Source organism: Peromyscus maniculatus, chromosome X, assembly GCF_049852395.1.
Source record: "Peromyscus maniculatus bairdii isolate BWxNUB_F1_BW_parent chromosome X, HU_Pman_BW_mat_3.1, whole genome shotgun sequence".
Classification (NCBI taxonomy): domain Eukaryota; kingdom Metazoa; phylum Chordata; class Mammalia; order Rodentia; family Cricetidae; genus Peromyscus; species Peromyscus maniculatus.
Genome location: NC_134875.1, coordinates 135,224,308 through 135,239,184, shown reverse-complemented (window position 1 = coordinate 135,239,184; position 14,877 = coordinate 135,224,308). Strand labels below are relative to the sequence as shown.

General features: G+C 43.6%; 1 pseudogene; it reads right to left on the bottom strand.

The window, feature by feature from the left end:
* Nucleotides 1-7,931, bottom strand: part of LOC143271082 (large ribosomal subunit protein uL29 pseudogene) — a 31,961-nt pseudogene extending 24,030 nt beyond the window's left edge.
* Nucleotides 7,932-14,877: the final 6,946 nt, after the last annotated feature.

Sequence of the window (14,877 nt, the reverse complement as noted above, 5' to 3'; positions counted from 1 at the left end):
GGGGACTCTACAAAGGGGAGGGAGGCGGTCAGGAAAGAGTGAGCAACGAAACCTACATTTACTTTTTTGGAGACATTTCTCTGTCATTTTCCATAGACTCTATATCATTTATACCAACAACATACTAGAGTCTTAATGATTTCCACATCCCTGATAATGACCATCTTGTTAGGGGCGATGTGATATTTCAGTGTGGATTTGATTTTCATTCCCCTAATGATCAGTGATATTGACTCCCTTTAGTTTATTTTTAATTATCGTGTACAGTGTGGTTTCGTTATGGCACTTTCAAATGCTGGTTCTGCTGCTTCTCCTTCCCTTGCTTCTCCTTCAAACACATGGTGGCCACTTATGTCTCTTCAAGCAAACTCTGCCTAATTTTTGAAGCCAGTTATCTGGTCTTTTTATTGTTTTGCTGTTGAGTTGTATGCGTTTCTTATATTTTTGTATATTAACCTCTCATGTGATACATGGTTTACAAATATTTTCTCCTTTCCACATGTTCCCTTTCACTATGTCCACTGATTCTTTTGCTGTGCAGAAACCTTACCCTCAGTAACTTTTAATATTTGAATTAACTGTTACAAAATCATGAGTGGAGCTACATACTACAAAGATCACAGCACACTTTTATCATCAATTAGTATGGGTTAGTCTCTTTTTATTTTATCTTATTTTTCTTTTTTCTTTCTTCTTGGATTTGTGTGTGTGTGTGTGTGTGTGTGTGTGTGTGAGAGAGAGAGAGAGAGAGAGAGAGAGAGAGAGAGAGAGAGAGAGAGAGAGAGAGAGAGAGAAAGGGGGAGAGAGAGGAGGAGGAGAAAGAGAGAGAGATCCCACTACATAACCCAGGCTTGCATCAAACCACAATTCTCCTGCCTCCACTTCTAAAGTACTGGGATTACAGATGTGCACCACCACAGTCGGCTATTTTATTTTCTTTGTTATCATCTGCAGTCTCTGTCTCCACCACAGATAAACACGGCATATGCAATATGGTGTGCATATTTTTCTGCTTTAAAAACACATCCAGTGGGTTTCACAACTTGTTATTTCTCAGAATTTGTATTTTCAGATTTTAGTTTCTTTCTCAGAAATATTCCCTCACTCTGTATATCTAGGCTTGCTACATTTTTGATTGCCTTTATCACTTCCATCAGTGCAGGTTTATTAAGCATAATGTCTCTCAATCCAGTGATATTGTGTTGCTACTATTTGCTTTGCTTCAAAATTGAAGCTTTTATCTAATTGGACCTGTTTTGCATCATGAAAGACTGGTCTCAGTGTGTCAGGGTCAGGGATGCAAGCCGCTTTCTGGACAGGGAATAATGATTGGTTGCAAACTGTAATTGGCTTGATAAACATCTCTTCTAATCATTTACAGTGTGCCTTCCTTTATGATAGAGGCTAGAGAGCCAAAGGCTCTATTACTTCTCTGAAACGAGAGAGTGTATGCAATTTGGGTTCTACTAATCAGGTATACTCATGTGAAAATTACCTTTCAAAATGCAGTCAAGTGGGGAGGAAGCCAGCCATAGGAGAGCCTTCCATCTTGCGGCTGTGGTTTTGAAACAATAGACACAATGGCAGTCCCGCTCCTCCATATCACAGCTGAGGTTGTATGCTCCTCAAGCAAAAGCCGTCCTGGAAGATTCCTAATCTTGCAGTTTAGGCTTAGATTATGTGATCCTGCACACAGCTGCTAGGAGAGGAACGTTCTGCTTCCCGGTGGTGGCAGAGGTAGCAGTCTCCTGCTGGGGCAGCTCTTTTAGCTGTCCTAGAAGTCATTCAAGTGCTTAATGCCGCCTCTTTTAGCCTCTCAGTGACCTTGAAAGCACGAGATTATTTGTATTAAATGTATATGATGTTATATATGATGTTATAATAGCTACAGTAATTTGTTATGTGCAACTGAAATTTGATATATGTGCTAATCAAAATAAAGTCCTTATAGACACCAACACCCCTTTCCAACAACTTGCTCTTATTTTGAAGAACCCTCATTAAGGCCTATCAGGTGCATATCCTTTTTGCATGGCCCGCAAACCACAGATGAAAGGAAAGGAGTCTATGCTATGCTAATAGAGAAACTCCTTTCTTTGGGCAATTTGAGTCCCTTACCCTCAATAAAATTTGCTTTTAATTACACATAGTATCCTCCCTGTCAGATATTATTATCAGAATAAGTTGATCTAGTAGAGAACTACCTTACTATTCTCTGCTTAACACCCAAGTATTGGGTCTAAAAGAAGAAAAATGAGGGGACAAGTAAAATGTACAGATCATCTTCAGCAAGCCACTGAACGAGCAAGAATAGTCAGCAGCAAAGGCACTAGGCCTGAGAGCTGGTCAAATAGATGCTCCCAGCTCATTGGGCTGTCTGAAAGTGTACCATGCTGCACAGCAGTCAGCCTAGGAGCCCTCTGCAGAGGGAACAGTTTCCAGCCAGAGCTTCTGGCTTACTTTGCATTCTCACCCCAGCCCTCCTCCACAGACTGTGCCTCATCATTCAGAGAAAGTGAAATGCACACTCCTAGGCAAAATCCTTGTATATGCAACACTTCCAGGTGTTGGCTATAGACCTACTGGAGTGTGAGGATCTTGCGCAGCCCAAAGGGAAGCGTGCAGAAGATGGTAGGCTGTACAGATGAAGCCCAAGTCCAGAAATAGGAACTCCCTGAATATGCTCCTATCCAGCCCTTCACTACCACTTACATTCAAATCATCTCAGCTGCTTTTCAATGTATCTTTCTTCTATTTTATAAGCTTTATTTGTCCAGAATGGTATTCCTGTTTCACATATGCTTGGAGTTTCCTTCCTTTGGGTTGCATTTTTAATCTCCTATCAACACACCAAATATTTTCCAACCAAAAATTCCTAAACAGCCCCCTACTGGGGTCTAGTATTGGATCACCTATGACCTTTCCTGGAAGACAACTTTAATGGAACTTGGCCCAGGTCAAGAGAGAGAACCAAGAACTTGGTAAAGTAGTCATCCACCATCAACACAGGAACTGTTTCTACAGGGTTTCGATTTTTATTATTAGGTTTTTAAAATTAGCATACAAAGTAGTAGATTTCATTATGTTGCTCTCATATATAATTCATCTTACTAATCCTCTTCTCCCACTCTTCTCTTCCACTTGCCTCCCCACCCCCCAACCTCTACCCCATTGGTCTCTATTCCCCCAGCAGCTCCTCTGCATGGTTTTCTGAAATGCGTTTCAAAGCTGGAGGGTTTGGAGAAGCAAAATGCAAGATCATGAGTTAAGTATGAAATTAATGATTGGTTAGGAAAATCTCTGATACTTCCCTATACTGGTTAAGGTAACAGATGCACTATCTATCATAGCAGATAAAACATGATACAATTTAAAAAAGAAAAGCTGGGTGGGGGCACACGTCTTTAAACACAGCACTTGGAAGGCAGAGGCAGACGGAGCTCTGTGAGTTCGAGGCCAGCTTGGTCTACAGAGCTGGTTCCAGGACAGCCCAGGCTACACTCGAAAAATAAAAAGCAACAAATAAAAAACAAAACATGGCACAACTTAATCAGGGTAACATGACAGAAGCTTAATTCTCATTCCATAAAACCAAAAATAATGTTCTTGCCTGCCAGTGAGTGCCTCACTTTCTCTAGATGACCCTCAGTAGTTTCCTTTATTTAGAAGGCAGAGAGAGAAACAGACCATTAAGACGGCACAACCATTTTTTTTTTTGTCATGTAGTAATTCTGGTGCTCCACTAGTCGTCTGAATGGAAGGGGTGGGGTGAGCATTGACAAGCACAATCTGTTGCTAGGCAGCTGCTCCTAGCAAACATCTCGTGCTGCAGAAATGGCATGTGATCTTAGGTAGAGACTGATCATCTCAGATATACCACCTTTCTCTTTCAAAGAAACGTTTTCCAAATAAATCTTAGCTAGGAATAAAATTTCAGAACTTATCAAGAGCCAGTGTGAGGTAGTATTTCTTCAAAATAAATTAGAAACATAATCCCTTAGGGTCTGAATATTGGCCCCAAATGTAAAACTGGTCTTCAGAAGTTTTAATATTTCATTGTGTAAAAAATAGCCCTCCCACTTTTCACCAACACTGAAATAAGCACAGATGCTTAAAGGGTTCAAAACAAACAAAATTAAACGTTTCTGCCTGACTTTGTTGACTTCCCAAGGCAGGCCTTACCTTCTCTGAGGAGTGGATGGGGGATGGGATGGGAAGAAGTGGGGTGCGGGAGAAGGGAAGGGAGGGGGAACTGGGATTGGTATGCATCCCCTCTTGACTTTAGAAATGTTCAAATATTTGGAAGACATTGGTGTTTGTGCCCTGCTGTTCATATGTGGAAATTCTTACTCCTAATGTGATGGTGTTAGAAAGTAAAGCCTTTGGGACATTATTAATTAGGTCAGGACAACTTCCTGGCTGGAATTAGTGACTATTTCTCAGGGTTCTTGGGAGGAACAAAACCATTAGGATGAAGATGTATTAAAGGGGGTATTAGACTGGCTTGTGCCATGTGGTCGAGGTAGTCCTCTGGTGGCAATGGGTCCCTACACTGCAGGTGAGAAGGGCTAGCTGCCCAGTCCATGAGGCTGGGTGTCTCCAAAGTCCAAATCTGGTGCTGAGGCCTTGAGTGTTCGTAGGGAGTCATTGATTTTCAGACCATGTTGGAAGACCAAAGAAGCTGAATTCTGATGTCAGCAACAATAGCAGAGGCAGCCTCACGGTAGACCAACTCACAGATAGAGTAGTTGAACTTGCCAGCAAGACACAAAGGAAAGCAAGCAGAAAAGCAAAAGCTTCCCCGTCAACCTCCCCCATCTAAGCTGCCACTGGAACTCGCCACTCACATTTAAAGGGTGTCTTTCCGCTTCCCTTAACCTAATTAAGAAAGTCACTCACTTCTTCCTATTCTCATGTGGTCTTCATTTATCATGGTCTCTTATTTCTTGTTCTCCCTCTCTGTTCTTGATCCAGTTGGAATCTCCTGCTCCCCTAAGCTCTCTTTCCCTCGAATCTTGCAGAAGTCCACAGAAATCCACAAAGATACCTCCACCATAGACTACTGGCAATGGTCAAGAGACAGCCCGAACTGACCTACTCTGGTGATAGGATGGCCAAACACCCTAATTGTCATGCTAGAAATCTCATCCAATGACTGAGGGAACTGGATGCAGAGATCCATGGCCAGGCCCCAGGTGGAGCTCCAGGAGTCCAATTGGCAAGAAAGAGGAGGGATTGTATGATTGAGAATTGTTGAGACCAAGATTGGAAAAAGCACAGGGACAAATAGCCAAATGAATGGAAACACCTGAACTATGAACCAATAGCTGAGGAGCCCCCAACTGGATCAGGCCCTCTGGATAAGTGAGACAGTTGATTGGCTTGAACTGTTTGGGGAGGCACCCAGGTAGTGGGACTGGGACCTGTCCTCAGTGCATGAGTTGGCTGTTTGGAACCTGGGGCTTATGCAAGGGACACTTGGCTCGGCCTGGGAGGAGGGGACTGGACCTGCCTGGACTGAATCTACCAGGTTGAACTCAATCCTCAGGGGAGTCTTTGCCCTGGAGGAGATGGGAATGAGGGGTGGGCTGGGGGGAAGGGGGGGCAGGAGGGAGGAGGACAAGGGAATCCGTGGCTGATATCTAAAATTAAATTAAATTATAAAATAAAAAAAGAAAGTCACTCACAAACATACCCAGAGATTTGCCTGTTAGCTGATTCCAGATCCAGCTAAGCAGACAACCAAGACTGATGATCACATTGCCTCCATGAAAAAGATTCCAAAGGGGAGAATAAGAATCCAGATTTGTTCTTTAAGCCATCTATAAACTAGAAAGTGACCAAGTGACCAAATACAAGATTTGCTGGAACCTTGATGTGAAACTACCTAGTTTCTGAAAGCGTGATAGATGTTTATCCTAAAAAGTGCTCAGAAACCTTATTTCTTCTCCCAAGTGTTCCTTTCCCATCTCTGGTGATCCACTCTTCTTCACCAGCCACACCATTTCCCAAACAGCCTTTATCTCCCCTGGCTTACCCAGTTCCTCAAAAATCCCTCTACTTGCTCTTCCTGGGACATTTCAACCTCTTTTCCGTCTATCTCTCTACTTGTATGCTCTACCCACTACTGGATACTCTCCTTAGAACTGGGATCATTAATTTTATTGAAGTTGATAACTTTGCACTAAGGTTCCCATCAACAAAACAAAGAAGCAAAATGAAAAACTCTGTTAATTGGGCTTAGTCCTCTCACAAAGCTAATATTGTGTTAGATCTGATTTCTTGTGTGCTACGTGTACCACATAGACACCATAGAATTTTATCAGCTCATTTGGAGGGGAGGCACTGTGTTTGGGGGAATCCATCCGTGGAAGTCATTAAACTTGACATTGTCAGATAGAAAATAGGGAAGAAACACACATTATGGTTCAAGTGAAATACATATAACATGGTTTTGCTGAAAACTGGTTAAGGCGCCTCTCCTCCCACGCCACCTTCGCTGCCTGACACTCGGAACTGATCAGCCCATGCGTGGGCATTTACATGTACATGTCTGGTTTACTCCAGCTTTCAGAATCAGACAGCTACACTAAAGTTACACTAGTTAAAACAACTGCAGGGGAGGGGCACATTTAACTTCATACTTACTTAATTTATTAATTAATTAATGCAGTGCTGGGGGGTCAAACCCAGCTCTTGTGTATGCTAGGCAAGATGTATGCTAAGTAAGGGTGCTCTATCACTAAACTACCCCTCTTGCCCTAATTTTTAAAGTGGTTTGTTTTAAAACTGGTTTCTGTCTAGTATAAAGATACTAATATTGTTTAAAACAGGTTAAAATATAGCCTTGGGGGCTGGAATGATGACGCAGCTGTTAGAAACATGTACTGCTCTTGCCGAGGACCCACGTGATCTTCCCAGCTCTCATGGTGTGCAGGTCACAATCACCTATAGCACTGGCTTGAGACCTCTTTGGCAAATCTCTATCTCCAAAAATATTTACATTACAAATCTTAACAGTAGCAAAATGACAGTTATGAAGTAGCAATGACGTAACTTTATGGTTAGGGGTCATCACACCATGTGGAACTGTATTGAAGGGTCACAGCATTAGGGAGACTGAGAACCACTGCCCTAGAGGATCCACCTCTTTTCTGGACTCTCTGGACACCTGCACTCATGTGGACTTACTGTGGGCCACATGGACACATTTAATTAAAAAAAAATTGAAGAAGATGGCTTTGGAAAAAGACATTGTCTTAGGCTTCTACCACAAAGTAACCCCTAAGCACTAAACCTTCTCTGGAGCTCCCAAAGGTCATGGAGTTCCAATCCCTGGACAGAAAAAGCACAGGAGCCAGCATGTAGAGGAACACGCTGGGTTTGCACAACAGAGATTTCCTTGGCCACATTCTTTCCAGTTGACAGCCAAAAGAGCATTCCTAAGAACCGGCTCTCCCCTAACTGCCATAAAAACAGGAACTTTCTGGAAATGTCCACAAATGAGAAAAAAAAATCCAGTAAAGCTGCCTCTAGGAAAGGGATTAGTCCTGTGCTGAGGTAGGTTCCAGAGGGCTATGAAGTAAGAGGCTAACACAGCAGCTCTTTCCAGCTCCACACTCCATTCAAGGGTATCATTGATAGCTGGGCCCGGGCCTTCACAGGAATATTTACACCATGAAAATAGGCAACTGATATAAATCATGATTTTCTTCCCAAAACTGGACACCTACTGAAAAAAAGAGAGAGAGAGAGACAGGTGTGGTGGTGGCACAAGCCTTTAATCCCAGTAGAGGTAGGCTCCGTGAGTTGGAGAGTTTGTTGAGTCTGGTCTACAAAGCGAGTTCCAGGACAGCCAGAGAAACCCTGTCTTGAAAAACCAAAACCAAAAGTGGCCACTTACTGTGTCCATTGACATTTGCATCATCCATAGCTACCTTCTTCTAATCACAATAACCCCATTCTCCCCCTTGGCTCTCATAGTTTATTTATAAATTTATATCTTGCTCTACAGATTTACAGTAGGCCCCCTCACACTATGTAGAGTGGAAAGTGAGTTACAACTGCACAAAGCAAACCCAAACTACATCAGATGGTTTTACTATCGAACAAAGGAAGTTCTTGCTACTACACCTTCCATTGTCCTTCTCAGTACAGGTCAGAGCTGCTGAAACCCTACTGTGTACAGGTGCTTAAAATAGACTTTCTCTTCCATATTTTGTACCACTGTAGGACCTGGTGCCTCAAGGTTCTAAGTGAAGGACTAAAGGAAACATTAGAGCGGAACAACATATAAACCCCCAATCCCACATTTGTAATCACTTCATTGCTCTGCTATCAATGCATTTATCAGGCATCATGGTAATCAACAGGGCTGTGTGGGAAGACAGAAAGTGCCTGGGGACTGCTGTCCTCCCTTGCCCAGCCTCAGTCTCATTATACTTCAGACAGCGTGTGTCGAGAGTGCTGAGGAAAAAAAGCCAGCTGACGCGTGGGATTGCCAAGCAACAGCTTATGAAACGAATTCAAACCATGGCAACCAAACACTGCAGACCCGGCAATAGCTTCATTTCATTTACAAGAGTAAGAGGAGGGCTTTGTCAACAACAGATGAGATAAACGAGAAGACGACCAGCTCCGCAAGTCCACGGAATTGTCATCCCCATCATCCCCACCATTATTTTCCAGCACACAATACCAAATATCTATGAAAATGATTCTTAACGCAAATATAGAATTAAGCACCATACTCTTATAGCAACTGTAACGTACCCACATTCTTGAAAAAAAATATATACCCACTACCCTAAATCTCACCTAATTTCTCTTTATTTGATAGAGCTATTCATTTGCAGGAGGAAGAGGGATAACACACGAATATGTCTCATTTAAAAATCAATTTCTGTAGAATGCACTTTCTAATTCGTTCTTCACAATAACACTGTTCTCTGGGTATTTTTTCCACTCCATAGACAAGAAGAGTATGATGCAGCAATTTGCAAGCGTGTTTTCATAGGGCACACAGCTTAATAAAACACAGACCAGGATTCCCTCCTGCTCAAATGTCTTTATGTGTCAGAACGATCTAATAATCAGACCACACTCCATCTCTTCTCCCTTAAAAATTGTACCCACCAAACACCATTCAGTACATTGCTCTCCGCTTGTTGTTCAAAGGGACGACTCATTTTGCCCTGGTGAGCTTTTAACCACGCTAGACGATGCTCCACGAGCATTTTTATTGTCTTTTTCTCCAGTGGTCATGGGAAACTTCCCTGCAATTCGGAGTGTTATTAAGTTAGGAGTCACAAGGTGTTACAGCGATAAGAAGAGAGTTCACACATCAGTGAGTTAGTAATTGTAATCTGCCCTGATTTTCATCCCTTAAAATTCAGTCTGACATGATTCTTTGTTCACTGCAGTGACCAGGCTCTCTTCCACAGAAATGGAAGAACCTGGTCTCTGCCTCAGTGGACGGCTGACCCTAGAATAAATGGTTCTGACGGGAGGGCTGAGGCACTCCATTGCTGCTGTGTTATCTAGACATTGTGCTTTTCTCTCAGGGCAACTCACGGCTAGTCTAGCAAAGGGTAAGTAGGATCTTCATTTGAAAACCACCATCAAGGCAGTGGAGTGTTTTTCGTGGGGCCCTAAATTATTTTGCTGAGGACTCTAGACAAACTCTCACTCTTTAAGAACGCAGCACATGCCTCTGGCTTCCAATGGTTTCCACACTATTACTGATGCTAGCCATCCAGGAGCACCACAGATTACATCTATTCTCTCAATCCCAAGCCTATATAAAACAGTAAGATTATATTTGGAAATATTAAAGAAGGTAAGAATTACAAAAATATTTTGCTCATGGTACATAGCTAAGAGTTCTCAGTAGACTATATTTCTACCAATCTCTGTGCTCATAATCATGAGACAACCATTTCCTTAACCTTAGCTCCTAACTGGATTTTGAAAGAAGAATAGACAGCCCTGCCCAGTCCCAAAGTTAGATTGTGTATGTCATACTGGAATCTGATATATAGACATCTTTGTGGGCTGAACATAGCAAGCAGAAGAGTGGCTGTTGAGATGCAGTATCACTTCTCACTCATGATGCCATCTTTCCTTCCATATGATGCATGGATATGCAGAAGAGTTATGACAACCACCTTAAGATGGTTACCTTTTGAAATGTGTGCTTTCAGGGTGGCAATCTGGAAAGCACTTGTCTTGGGCCCCTACTCAACGCTGTTTGCATCTCCATGCCCACAGCCTGTTACTTCCCTTGGCAGAAGGGATTTTGAGGAGGGAAGTAGTCAAGGTTATAGGATCTGAGATGGAAAAATTACCCTGGCTCACCTGGGTGGGCCAAATCTAATCACATGAACTCATAAAGATGGGAGAATCTTTCCCAGATGGGGCTAGAGAGATGTGACCCGAGAAGGACTCAACTCATTGTTCTGGTTTTGAATTTGGAGGAGCCACAAGTTAAGGAATGTGGTGGCCTCTGGAAGCTAGGAATGACACTCAGTTTGTTGACATCAAGGAAATAGATTTCTATAATCCCAAAAGAGTTGGGTTCTGCCAAACAACCTGAGCAAGCAGGAACTTGATTCCTAGCAGCTCAGAAAGGACTATGGCCCTGTCAACAACTACAGTCTAACCCAAGGTTGCCTTTCTGACCTACTGAACTCTAAGATGATAAAGCTGTAGAGTTTGAGCCTCCGGGCTGGGGTAATTGAGACTAGTTTGTTTGGTTAAGATAGATTTTGTTTGGCTTGTGGGTTTTAAAGACAGGGTATCTTAGTTCAGGCAGGATTCCTAGTCCTCCTGACTCAGCTGCCCAGATTCTGGGGTTAGAAGCACGTGCTTGGGATAGTTTGCTAAAGCAGAAGTACAAAAGCAGTAGGGCACTTGACATGTTCTCTAAATCATAAGGGTGGCTCAATGCGCCAAACCAAGTTGTACGAACCATGAGGCCTACTCTGCTTGCTTTCTCCTGAGAGGCCGGAATTTGGTACATATTAGGTAGTGAGTGTTTAGTAATCAGTCCTCAGGAACAAGCTTTCTTGGGTAAAAAAAAATATATCACCTACATAGTGTGTACTTCATTCCTGAGAAAGGGTATATTTGTATGTCCCCTTACAAGAGGAAGAGTACATAAAGAAGCCTGTGCATAGACTTCTCCAAACCCCAAATATTTTTTCCCTCATTGGTCTTATTCGACGTCCTTTTGCTATAGCAAACCTTAGTTATGAATGCCATGATATACTAAGCCCCACGAGTCCTCCTAGCAAATGCACTGAATATGTAGGCTGCCTTGAGTCCCCTCAAATGTGGCTCACAGGCCACATTTCAAGTAAACTAGTAAGCTCCAAACTGTTACAGTAGGTAATATCTGAAGGAGACTATGTTCCATGTCTCACTTGGGGTTAGTGACAGAGACATGAGGTACAGGCATGACTGGCTTCCTTGTTGCTAAGCAACAGTGATTTTTTTTTTTCCAGAACAGGAACGGGGTGCAAACAGGAAGTGCCCTGTTCCACCAAAGCAGAAGCACACCGGCCCCCTCTAGTGGTCTATCAACAGTCCTGGGCAGAACTAGAGATTGACATTTGTTCAAATGTCAAGGCTGCAGGCTTAGCCATCCCCCTAGATATAAAGTTCAATGCCTACGGGATTTCAGATGCAGCAATGCCCAAGCTAGAATGTTTCATCTCTTCCTCCTGGAAACAAGCCCTGAGTGCAGAATTGGCCCTGGAAACACCTGGCAGCACAGAAGAACCAGAATGGAGACACTGAATGCGGAGGAGAGTCCTCTCCTGTAGGGGAGGGGGACAGAAGCCCTGGGCAAAAGTGTAGATTTTGAGACTGGAGCTGCCCCTGATTTCCCTTATTTATCAAGACACCCCAAAACAACGTCCCTTAGTCCTCTCTTGAGATGAGGACCCTGAAATGTCAAGATTTTACAAGTCCAAGGCGAGTGGCCAGCTCAGTTTGTTCATGAGGCACTGAGCTAGCTTCTCTGCAAAACAGTGGCCAATCAGGCAACATGGGCCGTGCTCCAGTGGAGACCCAAGCCTCCTCCCTCCCCAAAAAAAATAAACTCCCGTTTGTTAACAGCTTGCACACCCAGCAAACAGCCTATTGGTAATCTGACCAACACTTAGGCAGATCTAGACTCCAGATGTGTCTGGGCCATAGCTAAAGCCCACAGTTGGAAGAGCAGGGCCTGGGGAAGGAAGACAGGACTCTGAATTACTCATTCTCCCCTGCACAGATCAGAACATTGCCATGCCCTGCCCTGCCCTGCCCAACCTTTTCTAAACAGTCCTTGAGAATTTTCAGAAATCCTTGCACTAAGGGTCCCGCCTCCCTCGGATGGAAACCCAGGCTTAGCCCTAGCTAGGTTCTACTGACCAGATGCTCTTCACTGAAACTTTGGATCAAACAAGTGAGCACAACTGCCTGGTGGAAGCCACATCTCACGGATGTGGTAGATTGTGACCAAGAGATGTAAGGATTAAAAAGAAAAGTTAAGATTTATTTTGCTTTATGTGTTTGAGTGTATTGCTCACATGTATTTCTGTGCATGCATACACCAGCTTAAGCTTCCTTAAGTAGCAAGATAGATAGATAGATAGATAGATAGATAGATAGATAGATAGATAAGATGATAGATGGTGTGTGTGTGTGTGTATGTATGTGTGTGTGAATAATACCTATCAGAAATCTGTTTGAAGGCTAAGTGGTAGAAACATGTGTGATCCCTCCTTTTCTCCACATGGACACTACTGTGTCTCAGTTCAGAACTATGCCCCCAGGACATCTGTTTGTGAAAACTCACTCTTGGGACTGGAGAGATACCTCAGTAGTTAAGAGCACTTTGTTCTTACAGAGGATATGTGTTCAATTCCAAGGACCCATGGAGTGGCTCGCAACTGTCCACAACTCTAGTTCCAGGAAAGATCCAAGGCCCTCTTCTGACCTCTGCAAGCACCAGGCAGGCACACCTTACACACACACACACACATACACACACACACACACACACACACACATACACACACACACACACACACACACACACACACACACACACGTTTTACCTTAAGTAGCAAGGTGTGTGGGGGGGGGGGGGTAAAACTAAAGTCTAGCCAACAAAGAAGGACCTAAGCCAGGTGGTGGTGGTGCATACCTTTAATCCCAGCACTCTGATCTCTGTGAGTTTGAAGCCAGCCTGGTCTACAGAGTGAGTTCCAGGACAGCCAGGACTGTGCAGAGACAACAACAACAACAAAAAGAAGGACCTAAAAAGAAACAGCCGTGAGTTACTTCCCCCCCAAAAAAAAAAATCATGGCTAGGGATCAGGAACATCTGGGAGCAAAGATGACCGTGAAGTAAAGGACTCTGATCCTCATGCAGATACCCTACTTGCGTTTTTATTTCCTTACATTCTCAACTCTCCAAGTCCCAATTCATCTATCCAGCTAAGGTCCAAACTTCTAGGAAGCTCGAGTCTGTGTTAGCACGCGTTGCTTCCTGACTTGTGCTCACCTACCACAAGGTGGCGAAAGAGATTATCACGTCAAAGCAGCCTGCCTTCCGCCTAGTCCAGACCATTCTTTTTCTAAGTGAGCACTCACTGTGTGCCAGGCACTGCTCTGAAGACTTGAATGCATGAGTCATTCAATCATCACCGTGATCCTGTGGGTTAGCTATTATTTCACACATGAAAACCAAGATATGGAGATACCTGTGTAGTTTAGCTGTCACCTATATTTTTAGCACTGCATACCACACACATGTGAGTACTGTACTCTGTCACTATTTTACAATTGCTCGGTCATCCTTTGGCAATAAGAATTTTTTCGGCCTCATCACAATCTTATAGGACCACCATCATATATGGTCTGTTGACTGAAACATCATTATATGGCATATGATTACATATTTCTCATCTATATTTTTGATTAAAGGTTTTTATTATAAAAGAAACATGTATTCATGGTAAAATTTTCAAATGATAATAATAAGGAAAAAGTCCCTTCTCTTCCCTGCCCACCATCCCTCCAGAACTAGTAAAATCACTTAATTCCTGTCATGTTCTTTCATAAAGTTTTTAAATATGTAAGCATATTTTATATATTTATCTTACAGCACACACAAATATATTCTATACACTGTTCTATAGCATACTTTTTCCAATTGGAATGGTATCCTGATGTCAGATGTGAGCAAGTCCACACTGGCCTCTGGGACTCATTTACAGTTCTGGAATATGACCTGACTATCCTCACCTGCGTACAGCAAGTAGTGTCATCTGCAGCAGACTAGAGAGCTGACCTTCCCCCTCACCAGCTGCAGCAATCAGGAAATTGGGCCCTGCTCCTCAGCTAGGCAGTAGAGCAGAGCTGGCCTCGTGGTCAATAGTCTGAGGTGAGGGTAACCAAGCCCTGACATTGTGAGCAAGGGAGAGCTGTCCCCATTACTCATCTGACATGTGGTGGTATGGGTGGAGAAGAGATACCATCAGCACCTGAGACAGGTGGAGGAGCTGGCCTTGGGGTCATAAGAGCAGGAGGGCCATGGCTGCCTCCGGACAGCTGCAGCTGTGCTCGCCTGGACAACACACTGGAGCCGGCCCTGATGATGTGGGTGTGGGGGAGCGGCCCCTGAGGGTGTCACAGCAGGAGAACTGGCCCCATCCTTCCCTCATTGCTGCAAGAGGTGAATTAGCTGGAGCAATACTGGAGAGCTCACCTGGTGAGGATGGGGGAGAACTGGCAGGCTGACCAACCCTGCAGCTGCCCAGGCCCAGAATCAGAGTTATGAGTTGGCCCACCCCAACATCCACCTCATCTGTGATCTGCTGGAGC